At 40.3% G+C, this 21,949-nt stretch overlaps 1 pseudogene; it reads right to left on the bottom strand.

The window, feature by feature from the left end:
* Positions 1-11,256: 11,256 nt before the first annotated feature.
* On the bottom strand, positions 11,257-11,581 carry LOC122730384 (annotated as a pseudogene).
* Positions 11,582-21,949: the final 10,368 nt, after the last annotated feature.

Genomic DNA, 21,949 nt, shown 5'->3' on the forward strand with positions numbered 1-21,949 from the left:
CCAACAAAGCTGTGATGCATCGAAGGGAACTGAGCCTTTACTCATAATAGTGAAGAATGGTGGGAAAAAAATCTTTTTTGACCTTTGTAGCTACAAGAAGTCAAAACAGTTCAGACCACACCCTGAGCATTTCAACCTCAGATTTTCTTCAACATTTTTTTAAAGGCATCAGATGAATTGAGGGGTGAGAGAAATGCAGTGGGGGGGGGGGGGAAGGGGAGAGGTACAATGGGGTGAAATCCCACATGAAAGAAACAGAAAAGGGCTTATGGAGTGGGGGGAGAGATGGGGGAGGAGCAGTAAAGGTAACCTTGCTCTCATCAGAATAGATTCAAAGACCTTAATCTCATCAGTGTTGGCTCAGGGAGGGAATAACATACACACCCAATTGGGTGGATTAATCTAACCCTGCAGGAAAAGTAGGAGGGGAAAGGGAAAAGGAGGGAGGGGTAAAAGAAGGGAAGGCAGATTGGGGGAGGGGGCAGTCAGAAGCAAATGCCTTTTGAGGAGGGATAGGGTGAAAATAGAGTAAATATCATGGGGAAGGGAATAGGATGGAGGGAAACAACAATAGTAACGGTGAAAAAAGAGAAAAGGAAAAAAATTGTACAAAAAATATTTATAGCAACTCTTCGTGGTGGCTAAGAATTGGAAATCAAAGGAATGTCCATCAACTGGGGAATGACTGAAGAAGCTGTGGTATATGATTGTAATGGAATTTTATTGTGTTATAAGAAATGACAAGCAGGATGATTTCAGAAAAACCTGCAAAGACCCATATAAACTAAGGTATAGTGAAGTGAGCAGAACCAGGAGAACATTGTGCACAGTGATAGCATTATCACTATATGAGCAATTGTGAATGACTTAACTACTCTCAGCAATGCAATGATCAAACATGGTCCCAAAGAACTAATGATGAAGCATACTATCCACCTCCAGAGAAAGAACTGATATTGATTGAACACAGACTGAAGCAGGCTACTTTGAGCTTTCTCTTTTTTTTTATTTGAGTCTTTTTATGTTAAATGACTAATATGGTAATGTTTTACATAATTGCACACGTATAACTTATACTGATTGCTTGCCACCTTGGGGAGGGGGGAGGGTTAGGGAGGGAGGGAATGAGAGACGGATAGAATTTGGAACTCAAAACTTTAAATTAATTAATTAATTTTTTAAAATTAAAGGCATCAGATGTTTAGAGTAATTTCTTCTTTTTCTGTTCTTACTATCCACTTCAAGCCTGCACAAACAATATAATAAACATATGGACTATATGATCATATGATTATAAAATATTTTCCCAAATAAAAAAAGGTGATCATGTAGGAAAATCCAGCTCAATAGAGAAGAATGATCAAACTGAGGAAAAGATAAGGGTGGCCATCTTCAAGATGGATCTGCTGTGTCTGGTGATGGGTGAACAAGTTCTTTTGACCATGCCTTCAGGATTGCCCAAACCAACTCCTCCATTCTGACCTTGGATGAGTTTGCTTCCTTCCCAGACTGGTCTCTGCATAGGCAGGGATGGAGTTGTAACTGTAACTGTACCTACTCAGGAACGTGGAGTGGCTGATGTGCTTCCTCCTGCAACTTTCTAAACCATTCCTGCTCTGATCATATAGTAAGCCATTTCAGTACTCCTCTGTGCCCATGAGTTTTAAACTTGACAAGTCTCACTGAGACATGAGGTAACTTCAGAACTTCCGAGTTTTTAAAACAGTGTGGAAGTTAAGTCAGTCCCAAAGATATGATACTATTTAAAAGGCTTCACATTTAGACCTAATTTGTAACAATAATAACAATTACCTAGAGTAATTACTCTACTTACACACAGTAGAGTAATTACTGTGTGTCAGGCACTGTGCTAAGTGCTTTACAGTGATTTGATCCTCACAACAATTCTGGGAGGGAGGTACTTTTATTATCCCCATTTTAAATGTGAGGAAAAGGAGGCAAGCAAAAGTTAAGTGACTTGCTCAGGGTCACACAGCTAGTAAGTGTCTAAGGCTAGATTTGGCTCTGGTCTTCCTGACTCCAGGCTGGCTCTCTCTTCACCATACCTCCTAGCTAGCTCCAATTCCTTTGGGGTTGGGGGGAAAAGTCAGTGGGACCCTCTGTGATATATTATGTGGGCTCATCTGGAATTTAAATCAGTTTGTAGGTGTCATGTTCAGGTAATTAGATGGCACAGTGGATTAAGTGCCAGGCCTGAAGTCAGGAAGACTAATTTTCCTGAGTTCGAATCTGGCCTGAGATACTTCCTAGCTGTGTGACCCTGGGCAAGTCACTTAACCCTGTTTGCCTCAGCTTCCTTATCTGTAAAATGAACCAGTCAAGGAAATGGCAAACCACTCCAGTATCTTTGCCAAGAAAATTCCTAATAGGCTCATGAAGAGTCAGACACGACTGAACAACAAGAGCTCAGACCACCAGCTCCACTGATGTACTTTGTGATTAGACTCCATTGGTAGATCTTCAGGCTGGGTTACATTATGAGACTGGACCTGCCAACACAGCAGCATCTTATTCAGTACAAACTCTGCCAGCAAACCAAGGTTGAATCTAGATACCACTGTGGAGGCTGAAATCTAGCGGCCCCCATGTCAGTCTTTCTCCTTCCTCAAAGTGTTCAGTGCCTATTTCCTTGTCTTCCTTTCCACCCCAGCTCTTGACCTTAAAGTACCTCTTGGTGTTCTCTCAATTACCATGGCTTCCCAGTTCCTCAAATTACTTAGCTCTTATGATCTGTTCCCCCATGCCCTGGAGTTTATTTAGTTAGGGGAGTGAAATGATGAAACCTGAGCTTTGGGAAGTTTGTACTCTTCTGTTACATACTCTATGTCACATATATTTGTGACACACTGTGATCATACTAATGCATAAGCCAAGCTACAGGCATTTGGTAGAAACAGACTAGCTGCTTTTATGTGTGAACTACAATATTTTAAAAATAAAGGCAGCTGAAGGCCAGAGTTTCTTGCAGACTGTGTGAGAGAGAGAGAGAGAGACAGAGAGAGTGAGACAGACAGACACAGAGAGAGACAGAGAGACAGGGAGAGAGACAGACACACAAAGAGAGAGACACAGAAAGAGAGAGAGAGAGAGAGAGCAAGAGAGCCATATACAAGAAGGGAAGTCACTTTACTAACTTGAAAATATGAATTAATCTTATCAACTCAAAGCTGTTTGTTTATGGGCAAAGGTGCTCTGGTGCCAGGATGGGTGGTGTCAACACAAACAAAGATTTAATTAAGACATTTTCTGTTGACAAATTGGCAAAACTATCACATTGGAGACTTTTGGTCACATACAAAAACAGGGAGGGGTGAATGGTGCAGATACAATATTTAGCCTTTCTGAAGAATAATTTTTCTATATTGTAATAATTTATCCTCTAAACAAGGGTTCATAACCTAGGGAATGAGTTAATAATTAAAACAATAACCAAGCACTTAGTATGTAGGAAGAACTGTGGGGATACAAATAGGAAAATAGAAAATGCAAATAGAAAAGTCTGCTTTCAGGGAGGTCACCTTCTGATGGAGGAGACAACCATATGTGAGGTTTCAGCTACAAGTCAGATGGAAAAGTCCCATGGTTCTTAGGGTGCAGGAGCAAAGCATATGGTGATGTCTCTTCTTTCATGTTCATATCAGCTTCTATTGCTGTACCATTTGACAGTGCCGAGGACTTAGGTAGCATGAATTTTCTTTTCTGGGCCCTTAGTCATTTTGGTTGTAGCATCTTCAGGGGCAGTCACCAGCTGAGTCTCCACAGGAGTTCCTTCCAAGAATGATAGTGAAGGGCACTGGTCTGGAAATATTATTATTCCTGAGGCTCTTGGGTTCAGAGTACTGGACTGTCTCCATGAGAGCATGAGGAGAGACAGTGCTCAAGGAGGGGGGCAGGCTTGATTTTCCTGGCACAAGATGCTTCCTGGGGACCCTGAACTTTTAAAAAATATATTTTTTGATAACCGTATTTCAATATAATTGGTTTCCTTTGCATTTTATTTTATGCATTTGAAAACACGGGGTCCATAGGCTTCCCCCAACTACCTGAGGGCTCTATGACCCAAAGAATTTAAGAACTCTTGTCCAAACAAGCACAGAACTCTTGAAAAAAGAAAATTAACTGGGGGCAGCTAGGTGGTACAGTGGATAAAGCACTAGCCCTGGATTCAGGAGGAATCAAATCTGGCCTCAGATACTTGACACTTGACACTTATTAGCTGTGTGACCCTGGGCAAGTCACTTAACCCTCATTGCCCTGCAAAAAAACAAACAGAAAGAAAGAAAGAAAGGAAGGAAGGAAGGAAGGAAGGAAGGAAGGAAGGAAGGAAGGAAGAAAGAAAGAAAGAAAGAAAGAAAGAAAGAAAGAAAGAAAGAAAGAAAGAAAGAAAGAAAGAAAGAAAGAAAGAAAGAGAGAGAGAGAGAGAGAGAGAAAGAGAGAAAGAAAGAAAGAAAGAAAGAAAGAAAGAAAGAAAGAAAGAAAGAAAGAAAGAAAGAAAGAAAGATTTAAAAAAATAAGAAAAACATCTAAAAGCAAAGTTGAAAGACCTGAAAGGACCCTTCTCCTTGTCCAGCCATCCCTGTCTTGGCTTCCCTTCCTTGTTGTGACCTTAGAGAAGTCTGGTCCCATTATGTATTCTACTCAGCCCTCCAGTCATTTGCTCCATTGCCCAATCTAACTCAAACTCTGCCAAATCTCAAGACTGTGCTAATTGTATCACAAATGTTCTCTGTTCCTATTCCCAAGCTACAGGATGTGACTGGAGGAAATCAAGGGAACTTGCCCAACTGGGTCCACTAGAAATTTACATAATCCAATCCCACCAAAGCCCTTTTTGCTATGTGATGGTCCTTTTATTCTTCTCTACCTCAATCACAGTACCTGTGCAGCTGTTCCAAACTTTTTCCCTACACAGACCCAGTGCCGTACCACTTACTCCCTTTCTCTACCTCTCAGATGAAGATCTTGCTTCTTACTTTACTAAGGAAAGTGAAGGGTTTCTGTTATGGATGTCTTCATCCCTACACCACACCTCAAAATCATTTTGCATGACCTGCCCTATCCTCACACTTCTCCATATTTCTTTTTTTTTTCTTTCTTTTTTCTTTTTTTGGTGAGGCAATTGGGGTTAAGTGACTTGCCCAGGCTCACACAGCTAGTAAGTGTTAAGTGTCTGAGGCCGGATTTGAACTCAGGTACTCCTGACTCCAGGGCCGGTGCTCTATGCACTGCGCCACCTAGCTGCCCACTTCTCCATATTTCTAATCCTTGAGAGTGAGGTGGCCCTTCTCCTTGCAAAAGGCAGCTCCTCTACTTAGGTCCTTGTCTTCTCCTTTCCTGTCTCCTCTGGAAACATTTCTCTTGACCTTGCCTTCCCTCAAGAAATTATCCTGCTCACCTGTCTACCTTTTCAGTGAATGACAGAATCTCAGAGTTGGAAAGGAGGCCATGTCCAAAAGACAATTCTACCCACTCCACCCCATATCTTACAAGATAAGCTTTTGTTGGCAGACCTTAAATGAGGTCTTCTGCCTCCCACTGCCTCCCGAGTCAGTTCATCTATTTCTCTTGACCCTTTTTCAGCTTCTCATACTGAAAAACACCCTGTCTTCCCAGAGTCTCTCCTTCCTTCAGCTTCTAAGACCCTGCTCTCTCCTCATACTCATCTCCCTCTTCCCCACCTCATATTTAGATTCAGGGCTGAGTTCATTTTCTATACAGTACAATTCTACCATGTTCCTGGTCCAAAGTCTTCCCTGGGCTCAAGTTCTGGGTACAACCTGGAATCCTGCCTTCACATAGCTCCAACCATAGCTCTGGCTCCTGGGTCCAGTGAGGATTCAACCTTTTGTGCCCAACACAAAAAGGACAAATTAAACAGATCAAAACAAAATCCCAGCCCTGAGTCCATTTCTTGGGGCCATAGGGTAAAAGGGGGCTAAAGGAAAGGTATACCATCTCACTTTACCAGCTCAGGTCATGATACCCATGCTGTGAGTGAACTTGAATCTTCAACCTTTTGGGATATCATGGGGAAGGGGGAAGACTGTAACTGTCTCAGTCTCATATTTTTACAGACTTCATCTGTTCTGGCTACCAAGCCAATGGAAAGAAATTGTTACTACCCATGTGGTAGGGGCATTCCAGATGTTTTCATCTCAAGCAGAATGCCTTCATTTTAGGTAATCTAGACATGCCCAAAACTGCCATTAGTTTATATCAAATTAAAACCAACCCATCATTTCCCCCTATTTCTCCTCCACCCTCTGGTCTGATGTTGGTTTATATCCTCCATTTCCACACAACAAGCATTATCCTTAAAGGTAAAATGGTGAGAAAGGACTCTCTTTTGGGGTCCCAATGAAAGTGGTGTTGTCTGGTACAATTTTGCTAAGTCATCCTGAATAATAATGTTGTCAAAATCACTGAGATGAGTAGAATTGCCCTCACTGTGGCAGCAACAATGAATGGCCCACAGAGAAGGTGGGGCTGATATTTTGTCTCTGACTCCACATGCTTTTTTCCCCTCCCTACTTCCCCATAAGGAAATCTGATACCTATAGGAGTAGAGAATATTGGATGGGAGACAAAATAGGAGATTGAGAACCCAAAATAACCAGCTTTTCCCAGGGCTAGCCTTATTCTCTCATTTCCCAAGGGGTAATCTGGTAACTTGTGACTGATGTCATGGTATCATGGAAAGAGTCAAAGGATCTGGGTTCAAATCTCACCTATGGCAATGACAATGGATAAGTTATTTAAACTCCTTGGTCCTCAATTTCTTCCTCTACAAAGTGAGGGGGTTGGACTAAAAGGTCTCTTATGTTCCTCCTCCTTCTAGCCCCAGGATCTCTGCTATTCTCCCCCATGACTCCAGAACAAGGCTTTTTTCACTAGAAAGGCAAAATTCAAAGAGGACTATGTGAAGCTCTGCTCCGACAGAGTCAAATTTCTGTTAATCCAGTTTTAAGGAGGGACTGCCAAGGCTGAGATCCAAATCATACGGTTGTGCTTACACTCAGGCATGCCTCCAAAATCTCCCTTTGACACGCAAACCCGGTCCATGCCGAAAACTCAAAGCAGATGTTCCAAAACAAGCTGAAGGCTTCCCAACTGTTCCTCCCAAGCCTTCCCATGATTCATGGCACCAACTGGGCATGAGGCCAAAGGAGGCTGTTCATGGACCCTACAGAAAAGAGTTGGCCTCTAATCATTGCTAATAAGCCCAATGTTTCTCTAATATAGCACTTTGAGGTGTGTCTTCACTCCATTCCTTACAGCATCCTTGAGAGGTGAGTAGTGCAAAGATGGCGACCCTCCTCCAAATAATAACAGGCATAGCTGCCATTTAGATAGTGCTTTAAGATTTGCCAAGCCTTTACATATATTATTTCATTTGATCCTTCGACCAATTCGACAAGGTGGGTGCTATCACCATCCTCATTTTATAGATGGAAAAACTGAGGTTCAGAGAGTTTATGTGACTTGCCCAGGGTCACAAAGCTAGTCAGTGTCTGAGGCAGGATTTGAACTCAGGTCTTCAGGATTGCAAGGCCTGTACTCTATCCATTAATCCTCCAAAGAAGAGTCAAGGAGATAAAGCGATAAAATTGATTCTATTTGTGGGGGGAAGGCTATTGTGATTAAGTGACTTCCTCAGGGTCACACAGCTAATAAGTGTCTGAGGTCAGATTTTAACTCAGGTTCCCCTGACGACAGGGTTGGTGCTCTATCCATTTAGCTGCCCTGAGTTGGTTCTATTTTAAAAGAAAGTGCAACAAAGACATGTGACTGTATATAGCTTAGAGGGGGTACTTGCAGAATCCCAGGATTTGGAATTGGAAAAGACCTCGGAATTGACCAGTCCAACTCATACAAGAAAGAAATAATACAATTAAAATAATAGCTAGCATTTATGTAGTGGTTTTTTTTTTTTGCAGGCAATGGGGGTTAAGTGACTTGCCCAGGGTCACACAGCTAGTAAGTGTCAAGTGTCTGAGGCTGGATTTGAACTCAGGTACTCCTGAATCCAGGGCCGGTGCTTTAACCACTATTTATGTAGTGTTTTAAGGTTGGCAAACCATTTTACAGATATCATTTTATTTTAACCTTCCAACAACTCTGTGAGGTAGATCCTATTATTGGCCCTTTTTGATAGATAAGGAAACTGAGATATCCTGGAAATGGATGTCTAATCCCTACTTGAAGATCTCTAAGAGTAGGGAGCCTGTTACCTTCTGCAACTTTTTCTTTCTTTCTTCCTTTCTTCCTTCCTTCCTTCCTTTCTTCCTTCCTTTCTTTCTTTCTTTCTTTCTTTCTTTCTTTCTTTCTTTTTTTCTTTCTTTCTTTCTTTCTTTCTTTCTTTCTTTCTTTCTTTCTTTTTGTGGGGTAATGAGGGTTAAGTGACTTGCCCAGGGTCACACAGCGAGTAAGTGTCAAGTATCTGAGGCCAGATTTGAACCCAGGTCCTGCTGAATCCTGGGCTGGTGCTTTATCCACTGTGCCACCTAGCTGCCCCTTCTCCTTTTCAATAGTTCTAATTTTTAGGCAATTTTTCCTGCCATTAAACCCGGATTTTTTTTTTTATTACTCCAGGTTCTTTACTATGTGGTCAAACAAAACAAAACTATTCCCTTTTCAACAAATCCTTGAATATAGTTCTCATGCCACACCCATTAGTTTTCCCTCTCCCAGCTAATCATGACCTGTTCCTTCCATGTGACAGTTTCCATGCTTGTGAAATTGCAGAAGATTAACATGTGATGACAATTATCTGCATGTTCATTCAGAGGAACACAAGAGATAAATACTGTTGTAACCAGAGAGAGGATTTGTTGTTGTTGATTGTCCTTCACTCTCAAAGAGGACCAATGGCATTGGAAGGGTGATGTCTTGCCTTGAAACTGAATTGAATTGAAGTGACGCAGTGCTGTGCAGAGTCATCAGCCTCACTCTCTCCTCCATAGTCATCAGAGGACAGTGCCAAGACATAAGTCAGGATGACTGGTGGTGGTCTCCAGAGCAAGGATTTACCTACAGTGTAAAGAAGGGTAAACATGATTGTGGAATATCATTTCATGCATAGTTTATGTTTATCAATTAAGGGCTTTCTTTAGGCATAAGTAGAATGGAATAAGAGAATTATCAAATTTATAGGTAGGAGAAGTATGAAGCTTCAGTATTGTGCTAGTTTAACAACCGGCTCTGAAAAAAACATTAAAAACATAGCAAAATATACACAGGGTGAATTTTAAGTTTAATTATTTATTAATATTTTCTCCATTACTTTTAAAAGCTACATAATAATAAAAACAATACATCAAACCTTGGTTTGTAGATATTGCTTATTTCTAAGGGTTAATGTTCAAACTATAATTTATTTAATTAATTAATTTTTTTTGCGAGGCAATGAGGCTTAAGTGATGAGAGGGACATAGGGATATGACCCTCCACTGAGATGGAAAGTGACCCCCCTTCGGCCTAGTGATCTGATCTCAAAGTCTTAAAGCCCCTTAGAGCCCCCTATTTCTCTGTGTGTGTGTGTTTTTTTTTTCTCTAGAGAGAGGCAATAACGGGAAGCTACTATCCCCCTTTCTAAATATAGGCATATCAACTTAAAAATTGCTTCATAGGGTTTGCACCAAGATATTATGTAGATATGATAGATTGTTGCTGAAACAGGAAATTTTGCAAAATAACCTACAGCTGAACCCCTGAGTTTGGGGCACTCTGACCCAGGAGAGAGACTTATCGCTGAACAACCCAAGGAAGAGAGACTTATCGCTGAATATCCCAGGAGAAAGATTTATTGCTGAACATATAGTATTAACCCAATTACCGCATTTTGTTCAAATTAGATATCTGTAAAGAGTATAAAAACTGCTTGGTTTCCTAATCTCGGTGTGTCACACCTCCTGGTTGTCCCAGTGAGTGTGGTACACCTTTCTTTTGAAAGAAATAAAATCAGTGCTTTGGACTCCTTTCTCCTCGAGTCTCTATTACAGGGGTCAGTGGTTGTACTTCCCATCCCACTCAGAGTCACAAAGCTAGCAAGTGTCAAGTATCTGAGGCCAGATTTGAACTCAGGTCCTCCTGAATCCAGGGCCAGTGTTTAATCCACTGTGCCACCTAGCTGTGCCCACACTAGAAATTTAACATTAGGCTCCTTATGAGCTGGCCTTAGCACAGCCCTGGATAAAGTTTTACACTTGGTGTCAGGAAAATCTGGATTCAAATCCTACCTCAGACACCTGCGATATCAGTGACCCTGGGCAAGTCACTTAACTATCCTTTGACCCACCTTCCTCATGTATAAAATGATGGTGTCTAAGGTCCCTTATAAATCCTTAGAAGGCATATTGCTCAGTCTCCTTATTTCACAGTAGGAATCTGAGGTTCACTGAAGGATTTTGTGTTCTGCCCAGTGTCACCCAGTGAATTTGTGACAGAGCTGGAGATAGGATGCAGGGACATGTGAGAGATCCCTCCTCTGATGGAAAGCCCTTTCCTGAAGAATGGAGACCATGTCACATTTCTATCCTGATTACCAGCATATACCACATATGGTAGGTATATAGTAGGCGAATAATAAAAGCTTGGTTAATTGACTAACTAGGGAAAGTCCACCCTAGAATAATGAGGTCATGGAATCCTTGAATCGGAAGTAAGCTTGGAGGTGATAAAGTCGTCAGTTCCTAATTTCATCTATGACAGTATTCCAGCCTCTCTTTTTTTTTTTAGCATGCTTCAGTCTGTGTTCAATCAATATCAGTTTTTTCTCTGGAGGTGGATAGTATGTTGCATCATTAGAACTTTACGATTGCCTTGGATCATTGTATTGCTGAGAATAGTTGTCATTCACAGTTCTTCTTCAAACAATATTGCTGCTTTTGTGTACAATGTTCTCCTGGTTCTGTTCACTTGATTGTACATAAGTTCATACAAGTCTTTCCCAGACCTTTCTGAAATCATCCTGTTTGTTGTTTCTTGTACCACAATAATATTCCATTACAATCATATACCACAGCTAATTTAGCCATTCCTCAGTTGATGGGCATTCCTTAGATTTCCAATTTTTTACTACCACAAAAAGAGCTGCTCTCTCTCTCTCTCTCTCTCTCTCTCTCTCTCTCTCTCTCTATATATATATATATACACACACACACACACACACACACACACATATATTTCTTTTTTCTTACATCAAAGGTTTATTCACTCCAGGATCAGGGTGGTTGCTCAGTCAAAGAGACCAAAGCCCATGTCATCATCAGACTCTTCCAACTCCTTCTTTTCTTCCTTCTTCTCCTCTGCAGCAGCTGGGGCAGCAGAACCAGCACTGGCAGCAACAGTGACGGCACCACCGGAGGACATGGAGGCCAGTTTACTGCTCCCCTGCGATCACATCTTCGATGTTCTGGCCGCTCAGCTCGTGGATGACCTTCTTCATGCGCTCTTCGTCTGTTTTGATGCCCACGCTGTCCAGGACCTTCTTCAAGTCCTTGGAGTTGGGAGAGTCGTTGCCTCCGAGGACGGCCAGGAGGTAGGCGGCCACATAGCGCATGTCTGCAGTCTAGGCTCTACTCGGTCCGGTCTGGAGGTCACGGCCTGGCGCTGCGGGAGCTGCAGGAGCGGCGGCCCGTGGCGAGTCCAACCACAGTGGCATCAAGGCCGGGAAAGGATGCTATATATATTTTTATACAAATAGGTCCTTTCCTCTTTTTTTGGATGTCTTTGAGATATAAATCTAGCAGTGGTATTGCCGGATCAAAGGGTATGCACAGTTTTATAGCCCTTTGGGCATAATTCCAAATTGCTTTCCAGAATGGTTGAATCAGTTCACAACTCCAACAACAGTGAATTAGTATCCCAGTTTTCCCACATCCCCTCCAACATCCAATATTTTCCTTTTTTGTCATATTTGCCACTCTGATAGGTGTGAGGTGATACCTCAGAGTTGTTTCAATTTGCATTCTGATCAATAGTGATTTAGGGCATTTTTTCATATGGATAGCTTTGATTTTTGTGTGAAAACTACCTGTTCATATTCTTTGACCATTTATCGGTTGGGGAATGATTTGTATTTTTATAAATTTGATTCAGTTCTCTATATATTTGAGAAATGAGACCTTTATCAGAGACACTTGTTGCAAAAATTCTTTCCTGGTTTTCTGCTTTCCTTATGTTTGGTTGCATTGGTTTTGTTTGTACAAAAGCTTTTTAATTTTATATAATAGGGGCAGCTAGGTGGCACAGTGGATAGAATACCGGCTCTGGATTCAGGAGGACCTGAGTTCAAATCCGGCCTCAGACACTTAACACTTACTAGCTGTGTGACCCTGGGCAAGTTACTTAACCCCAATTGCCTCACCCCTCCCCCCAAAAAATTTATATAATAAAAATTATCTATTTTACATTCTGTAATGCTCTCTATATCTTCTTTGCTTTTAAGTTCTTCCCCTGTCCATAAATCTGAGAGGTAAACTATTCCATGGTCTCTTAATTAGCTTATGGTATCACCCTTTATGTATAAATCACATACCAATTTTGACCTTACTTAAGATATGGTATGAGATGTTGCTCTATACCTAGTTTCTCCCATATTGCTTTCTAGTTTTCCCAGCAGGTTTTGTCAAATAATGTTTTTCATTGATTCTCTTGATATCCTTGAACTTTTGTTCTTCCAGATGTATTTTGCTATTATTTTTCTAGATCTATAAAATAATTGTTTGATAGTTTTATTGGTATGGCACTGAACAAATAGATTAATTTAGATAGGTTTGTCATTTTTATTATATTGGCTCAGCCTAACCACGAGCAATTAATATTTTTCCAATTGTTTAGACCTGATTTTATTCATGTGAGAAGTGTTCTTTAGTTGTGCTCATATAATTTGTCTTGGCAGGTAGACACCCAAGTATCTACAGTTATTTTAAATGGAACTTCTCTATCTTTTGTCCAGCCTCTTTTTTTGCAGGGCAATGAGGGTTAAGTGACTTGCCCAGGGTCACACAGCTAGTAAGTATCAAGTGTCTGAGGCCATATTTGAACTCAGCTCCTCCTGAATCCAGGGCTGGTGCTTTATCCACTATGCCACCTAGCTGCCCCCCATCCCCAGCTTCTTTCTTAACACTTGCCCTAATGAGGAACTCTATCGCAAAAGATCATTCATGGGGCAGCTAGGTGGCACAGTTGATAAAGCACCAGTCTTGGATTCACCTCAGACACTTGATATTTACTAGCTGTTTGACCCCAGGCAAGTCACTTAACCCTCATTGCTCCACAAAAAAAAAAAAAATCATTCATTCCATTTATCATCTGGAAATTCCTTTTATTGATCCAAAATGTCTCCATATGACTTCCTAATTTTCTCTTCAGGTTTCAAGCAGAATGACCTAATCCCTCTTTCATGTGCCTGATGAAGATAGTTATGATTTAGTTCCCTCCATATTCTTTTCTCCAGGCTAAATATTCTCATTTTTTTTTCAACAAAGATTCATATAACACCTTCAAGTGCCATCATGGTCAACATTGTCCTTCTCTAATGTGCTCCAACTGTTACATAGCCCTCCTAAAATGTGGTGCCCAGAACTGAATAGAAATTCCAGGTGCAGGCTGTCCAGTGCTTTCCCCATAATGGTTTTGATATATTGCAGGTGGGAATTTTGGGGGAGTTTTGCAGAAGCTGCAAATGACACATGAAGGACAGAAGGTGATACAGAAAAAAAATTTAGAAACTCAAAAATGCATAATATATATAATATCATATTATATAATATCAACACCCCATTAAAGAAAAAGGAAAAATTCAGGCTACTCTGCTACAAAAGGAGGGCCAAAAAATGTATATGGATTTTCCAGATTGTGGGGACACTGAACCTCTAATGTACCCCCCTACCATCCTGACCCACCCATATTGTGGAAGGGATAACTGTACAATGATATATCACCTCCTAGTCTGATTTATTAAGCACCTAGTATATGTAAGACATCATGGGACAGCTAGGTGGCACAGTGGATAAAGCACCGGCCCTGGATTCGGGACAACCTGAGTTCAAATCCAGTCTCATACACTTGACATTTACTAGCTGTGTGACCTTGGGCAAGTCACTTAACCCCCATTACCTCACCAAAAAAAAAAAAAAAGACATCATGCTGGGTGCTGCTGATACAAAACCAAAACAAATTTTTCTTCATTCAGTACAAGATTGCATTGATTTTTGTGCTTTCATGTCACATTGTTGATTCATATTAAACTTGAAGTCATCAAAAGCCCCCAAATCTTTGAAACTGTTTCCTAAACTTGTCTCTTCTATCCTGTACCTGTGCAGTTGTTTGTTCTTAATTTAAAATATTGTGTTCTATGTGAATCCACATGTTCTTCGTGGATCTAAAACTCCTTTCATTACTTATTCCTTTAGGGTAATTCACTGAAAGCTGTTGCAACATGTAAATGTAATTTAGGAAGGATAATACAGTATGATATTATCAGTTGTTAATATCTTAGCTCCAAATAATTTATCAGAGTATTGTTGTTGTTTGTCCTTCATGGGTTTTTTGTTTGTTTGTTTTTGTTTTGTTTTGTTTTTAGTGAGGCAATTGGGGTTAAGTGATTTGCCCAGGGTCACACAGCTAGTGTTAAGTGTCTGAGGCTGGATTTGAACTCAGGTACTCCTGACTCCAAGGCTGGTGCTCTATCCACTGCACCACCTAGCTGTCCCTGTCCTTTGTTTTTGAAGAGGACCATGACACCCAGGTGATCTCATGACTTGCAGTGAATTGGATTTAAGTGAGGGAGAGCTGTGCAAGGTCACCAACCTCACTTTTTCTTCCAGAGCCTGGGACTTGAAGGAATTGAGGGAAACCTGGAGGCAAAGCTTAGAAGGGAGAGAATTCCATTCATGGAGGAAAGTCAGTAAAAATTCCAAGAGTTAAGGGAAAGAGTATTTTATTCAAGAAGCAACAATATACAATGTCTCAGGATAACATAGTATGGAGGACTGTGCGTTAGGTGTAAGGCTTTGAACATCAAATAGAGGATTTAATATTTGATCCTAGAGGGGAAAGAGAGCCACTGGGGTTTATTGTGAAGGGGATAAGGAGTTACATGGTCAGAATTAAGCTTTAGGAAGATTGCTTTGGTAGCTCTGTGGAGGAACGTTTGGAGAGAGATTTGTTGTGGGGAGACTAACCGGCAGGTTACTGTGATAATTTAAGCATGAGGAGATGAAGGATTGTACCAGGCTGGTGGAGGTGTCAGAGGGAAGAAGGATGCATATGAAAGAGATGTTATGAAGGGAAATTCACCACCTGGCAACAACGGGATATGGAGGAGAAGAATGAGATTGCAGAGCTGAGGATGTCGCTTAGGTTGTGAGCTTCCATGACTGGGAGGATGGTGGTGCCCTTGACAAAAGGGAAGTTAGGAAGAGGAAAAACTTGGGGGAGGGTGGAGATAATGAGTTCGATTTTGGTTATGTTACATTTAAGATATCTAGAGGAGACTGACAAGATGGTGTGAGTTTTGAGACTGAAGCTTAGGAGATTAGTTAGGGATAGATAAGTAGCTCTTAATCTCTGTCCCTAAAGATGTCACTGTGCTCCATTGGCTGAGTTTTCAAGAATCTTCCATATTGGCAGCAGTCTAATAATAAGGCAAGATCTTTCATTATCTTTGAAATAAAGCTACAACAGCAATCCTAATCAAACTGGACTAAACCACATGATTCAGGTTGCCCAACACATGCTAAATAAATGTTCAATGACTGACTGACTGATTATTCTAGCTGCTGTTGCTGGAGAGGAGCAGGACTTGGGGATGAGAAGCAAGGAGCACAGTTTGGGGCTGGGATAGGGATACCAGAGTGACTAGAGCCAAGGTACTGGAGCAGCTGGAGCCAATATAGGATACTGGGGGGGGGGGGAGACTAAGGTTGACCTAAAAGGAAGGCAGAAAAATATCTTGGAAAGGGGAATATTTGGCAATCTCCATGTCAGATCATGCAAAATAACTGAAGGAGGTGCTACTGGAAAATGGCCAAAGCAGGTGAGATGTTATGAAACAGTTACATAACCTGGGAGGGGTGGATGAACTATCTAGCAGAATTTCAGGATACATCACCAAATTAGAAATGCCCCGGTATTGATTGAATACAGACTGAAGCACACTATTTTTCACTTTTTTTTCATTTTTTTCCCTTTTATTCAAATCTTTTACAAAATAACTAATATAGAAATGTTTTACATAATCACACATGTATAACATATATCTGATTGCTTACTACTTCAGAGAGTGGGGAGGGGAGGTAGGGAAGGAAAGGACAGAATTTGGAATTAAAAACTTTAAATAAAACTGTTTATTAAAAAATAAATATACTAAAAAATTTGTTACACTGAAGAAAGGCTAGAGTCTTATACCCCAGGCATCAAGCTTATTTTCAGGACTGATGGTTTAATTCACTCACAATTAAGGAAATCAACAAATATTTAATGTTTCACTATATCAGCCCCAGTCAGGTGTTGAGAGGAAATGAAGGGGACAGGCATTTATTAAGCACCTACTATTTGCCACTAACTATTCTATTATAGATCTCATTTGCTCCTCACAACAACCCTGTGAGGCAGGTGTTATTATGGACCTCATTTACAGTTGAGGAAATTAAGGTATAAGACTTGCCTAGCATAACAGGGCTACTGTCTGCAGTCACATTTGAACTCAGATCTTCCTGATTCAAGGAGAACTTTGAAGAGTTAACTCCCACGCAACCTATCTGCCTCTAGAGAAGAGCAACAATGAGATAAAACTGAGACATAGTCCCTAACTCCAAGGTTTTCCATCCTGTCAGACATGTTATTTTTGCTAGTGTCTGTGTCCTGTGCCTTTGCACTGACTGTCCTCCAGTCCTTGGAATGCTCTGCTTCCTCCTCTCCACCTCTTCATTTTCCCTGGCTCTTCTCAAGCCTGTTCAAATCTCACTATCTGCAGAAATTCCTTCCTTAACCCACCAGCTGCAAGTGCTTCCCCTTTCAAATTATCTTCATGTGTTCTACATATATCTCATGTACCTAGATTACCTCTCCCCATTAGAATGTACACAACTTGAGAACAGGGACTGGGGTTGTTTTTTTGTTTGTTTTTGCCCCTTGTTTGTAACCCCGGAACTTGGCATATTGCCTGACACGTAAGAAACCACTTAATAAATGCTTCTTGATGGACAGACTCAACATTTCTTCACTAGCTCCAGTTCATTTTTAGGCTCCCAAGATACTTCAGCCCCACATCATTTGTTCATGCTTCTAAATATGATCATAAGGTCAGGTGAATGTATGTAGCCTTGTCTTATCAATTTTTTAATCTAGATCCTAAGGGCCTGCAAGAAGCACCTTAATAACAGGTTCCCATTAGCTGGTAAATTGTAGTGGATAGAGAGGTGACCTTGTAACCAGGAAGACCTGCCTCTCCCTCACACTGGTCCTGCAACTTAATCTCTCAGTGACCCAGCAACTCTGAGACTGTAAATTGCTGTATTTGTATTGGCACTAATCTGTATTGGTAGAGGAGGTGTCTCACTGACAGGTCCCTAATGAAATAAATCAAAAGTCTGGTTTAAAAAAATCACACCACAAAATTTTCTCCATTCCAGAATTGAAATTGCTGAAATGAATAAGCCTGCATTGAAAGGTGCTTCCATCCTATTACCTATTCCAAGCTGCTGGCTTGTCCTATAAAGGTGTGCCTGGGTTAACCCCAGGCTAAATTGTGACACATCAAGAATCTCCATCTAACCTGACTTGACCTCATTTGTCTCTCATTAGTGAATGTTGTTTGTCTTTCAGAAAATTTCCCCACCCCCTGGCTATTCATTGTTTCTGAAGTTTAGCAAGCAGAAACAAAGATTCTTCCATTGTGCACACTTTTTTTTAATGGTTCACAGGAAGGCTTTCTACCTCACAATGAATCAGCAATTTCTTCTTCCCTTGCTGCTACTTGTCCCTTATATTTGGGGTTTCTGCATTCTTTCCTTTCTCCACAGTCACTGTCACCACTTTACTGCAGACCCTTATCACCTCACATATGTATTATTGCAATATCCTGTTGGTGGGTCTGCCTGCCTCAAGTATCTTCCCAAGTGATTTTTTTTTGGGGGGGGGGCAATGAGGGCTAAGTGACTTGCCCAGGGTCACACAGCTAGTGTCAACTGTCTGAGGCCAGATTTGAACTCAGGTCCTCCTGAATCCAAGGCCAGTGCTTTATCCACTGTGCCACCTAGCTGCCCCACCCCCACTCCAAGTGATTTTCTCAAAGCATAAATCTAAACATGTCACTCCATTTCCTCTAACCCAATGAACTCCAGTGGTTCCCTATTGCTTCCATGATCAAATACAAAATGTTCTGTTTGGCATTCAAAGCCTTTCAGAACCTAGCCCACTCCAACCTTTCCAGTCTTTTACACCTTGCTCCTCCCCACATACTTTTCCATTTAGTGACACTAGCCTCCTAGTTGTTCCACAGACAAGACACTCCATCTCTTGGCTCCAGGCATTTTGTCTGGCTGCTGTGTATTCCTAGAATACTATTCTCCTTCCTCATAACTACCTACTGATTTCCCTGGCTTCCTTCAAGTCCCAATTAAAATTCCATCTTTTACAAGAAGACTATCCCAACCTTTATTGATTCTAGTGCCTTCCATCTGTTAGGAATTCCCTGTTTGTCTTGTTTTGTGTGTATTTGTTTTGTTGTTGTCTCTGCCATTAGACTGTAAGCTCCTTGATGGCAGGGTCTGGGTTTGTTTTGAGGGTATTTTTGCCTCCTTTTGTATTCCCAAACTGTCCTTCTTGCTGTTCTTCCCACAAGACATTCTATGCCCCATCTCTGTGCCTATGCACAGCGTGTCCCCCAATGCCTGGAATTTACTCATTCCTTATCTGTCCTTCTTTAATGCCTAGTTTCCTTCACACTTCAGCTCAAATATCACCTTTTGCATGAGGCTTTTTTAATTCCACTCCCCTTCTGGATACTGGTGCTTTGCTTCCAAAATTATCTCATATTCATGCTCCCTGGTAGAATGGAAGCTTTTTAGAGGAAGGAATCATTAATTTTTAATTTTTTAATTTTTGTTTTGTTGTTCCCAGCATCTAACACATTACAAATGATGCTTGTTGCTTCATTGGTTGAACCTGGTACCTAAATTTTAAAAAGAAATACTGAAAATAGTGCATAAATAGAAATAATATTGTAATTAGAGACTTAAAAGTAGACCGTCAGAATATTAGAGTTCAAGCAGGCCTGGAATTGTGTGATTATATAATTGAATAATACAATATTTTAAAATAGAATTAATGGATTTGAAATAGCTTAAGAGAAAATGTTTCCTTTCCAAGTATTTGGGTGTTTCATCCCATCCCAGGTCACAAGTACTTTAATATAACAAGGATCCATAATTTCATCAATGTGGCTACTTCCTTCAGCAATGCAAACTGAGAATCCTTAATGACTTAGTAGATTACTTTGTAAATGATTGTAGATGAAAGATTATTCCACTTGCTGTCAATCTCTTCAAAGCTTCTCCAAATTTAGGAAAAGTGGCCCTCAGATGACTAGACACACACACTGTCTGCTCCCTGATCCATCAACATAGTCATGAAAACATCCTCAGTAAATAAAAAAAAATGGCAGAAATTCTACAGATTATACTTTCATACCATAATGCAGTAAAATTAGAAATAATTTTTAAAAGTAGAATTAAAAGATATCCAACCATGTAGAAATGAAACTTTCTATGAATGTTTTTTAAAGATTCTAAAACATAATAATAAGCTTTCATCAGAACCTAAGAATTTAAAAATATATGTCTTTATCAAAACCAATGGGATATTGTTAAGACAATACTTAGAGGACAGCTAATTTCTCCAAATGACTTTTAGTAAAAAGAGACTAACTAACTATATACTGTGACTCAGATATAACACTACTAGACCTATACTCCAAAGAGATTAGAGAAAAAGGAAAAGGACTCATATTTATAAAAAATTGAATAGCAGCTCTTTTTGTAGTGGCAAAAATGATAGATTGAGAGATAGATAGATAGATAGATAGATAGATAGATAGATAGATAGATAGATAGATAGATAGATAGATAGATAGATAGGTAGGTAGGTAGGTAGATGGTAGACAGATAGATGATAGATAGATAAGAGACATACAGACAGATACATAGATGATAGACAAACATAAAGCATTTATTAAGCACTTCCTCTGCCAGACACTGCTAATTCTGGACCTACAAATGCAAGCAAACAAGACAGCACTTACCCGCAAGGAACTTACATTTTAATAAAGAAAGATAATACAAAAAGGTTAAAAAGTGGGAGAGGGAGTGAGGTTAGTGAGGGCAGAGATGAAGGATATCCAGACAGGGGCATTGGGGCAGATAAATAGGAAGTAGAAGTTTCCCAAGAGAGTTTAGAGTGAAGTGAAGCATCATTGGAGTCCTTCTTAAAATGGTGGCGCAAGAGAGGGGGAGACAGAATTACCAATAAAGAGAGGAGGGCCCTAGGATGGGGATTTCTCAAGGTGGTAATGTGATAGTTGAGGAGGAAAAGGAGGAGGAGGAGGAGGAGGAAGAGGAGGAAGAGGAAGAAGACTGCTGAAAGTCTAGATGTGAGAAATGGTAATAAAGGGAGCACCCATCAACTGATGAAGGAATGGACAAATTATGCCATATAAATATCATGGAATACCATTGTACTGTAAAAAAAAAATATGAAAAAGATAGTTTCTGAGAAACCTGGGAGGATTTGGATTAACTAATATGCAGTGAAGTGAACATAACTAGGAAAACCAATACCGCTGTAAAGACAAATAAATGACTTTGAAATATGTAAGAGCTATGATCAGTGCAGTGACCAATTGTGATTTTAGTGGACCAGTATGGAAACTTGATACCCACCTCCTGACAGAGAGATGCTGAGCTCAAGATAAAGAACGAAGCATAGTCAGTGAGGGAATATTTTTTGTTTCACTGTGCACATTTATGTGACCCAAGTTTCCAACTAAGACTAGGTCAGTTTTCTGTAGTGTATATGCAATATAAATTTGCGTGTGTGCTATATATTTACATGAATTAGTGGAGAGAATTCTGACCACATGATATATAAGGGGCAGAGTCAGTGAGAAATCTTTAGGGAAGAAATACATTCTTCCTCTGAAACAGGACACACATGGTATGTGAGCATAGATGTTTTTCCAGCCAACTCCAAACTTGTGGAGAAAGTATTTGAGAATTTCAGACACATAGCTCTTCAACATGCCCATGATTTCCAGCTTGCCTCCCTAGAGAACTTGAGGGATTCCCCATCCAGAGAGTTCATTCACTCTCGAGTATTGTCTGCTACATTCTAATCTTTGTAACTTCTCTGATTTCTTTTTGTGGTCTTCTTAGATAAATGGGTTTAAGTTGGTAGATTGGGGCAAACTTCCCTTCTTAAGGGCTAGTAACCAGGGATGTAGTTTTTGTATTGACCTTAAAATCTTATTCCTAGCTAAGTAATATTTAGGAATAGCCTTCTCAGAGAATGGAGGAAAGAATGTCTAACTTAATGGTCCTTCTGCTCCTCTTCAATGCAGGAATCACAGTCTCCCTTGAAGAAGGATGAAGAAGATTGCAGAGAAAGTTAACAATATCTCTTATAAATCACATTCTATCAACCCAAATTGATACTCATATATTTGTGGACAATATTATATGGACAATCCTGCATTTTTACAAGGGTTTGGTTTTTCTTTCTTTTCTTTTTTCTTTAATTGGGGAATATGGGATGGGGAGAAAATGCTATTTAACCCCCAAAAAAATGTAAGAAGAAAAGAGCAACATAATGAAATGTGCCAATTCTTTTTTTTTTATGGTAATTTTTTTTTTGTGAGGCAATTGAG

Source organism: Dromiciops gliroides, chromosome 6 (genome assembly GCF_019393635.1).
Source record: "Dromiciops gliroides isolate mDroGli1 chromosome 6, mDroGli1.pri, whole genome shotgun sequence".
NCBI classification, from domain to species: domain Eukaryota; kingdom Metazoa; phylum Chordata; class Mammalia; order Microbiotheria; family Microbiotheriidae; genus Dromiciops; species Dromiciops gliroides.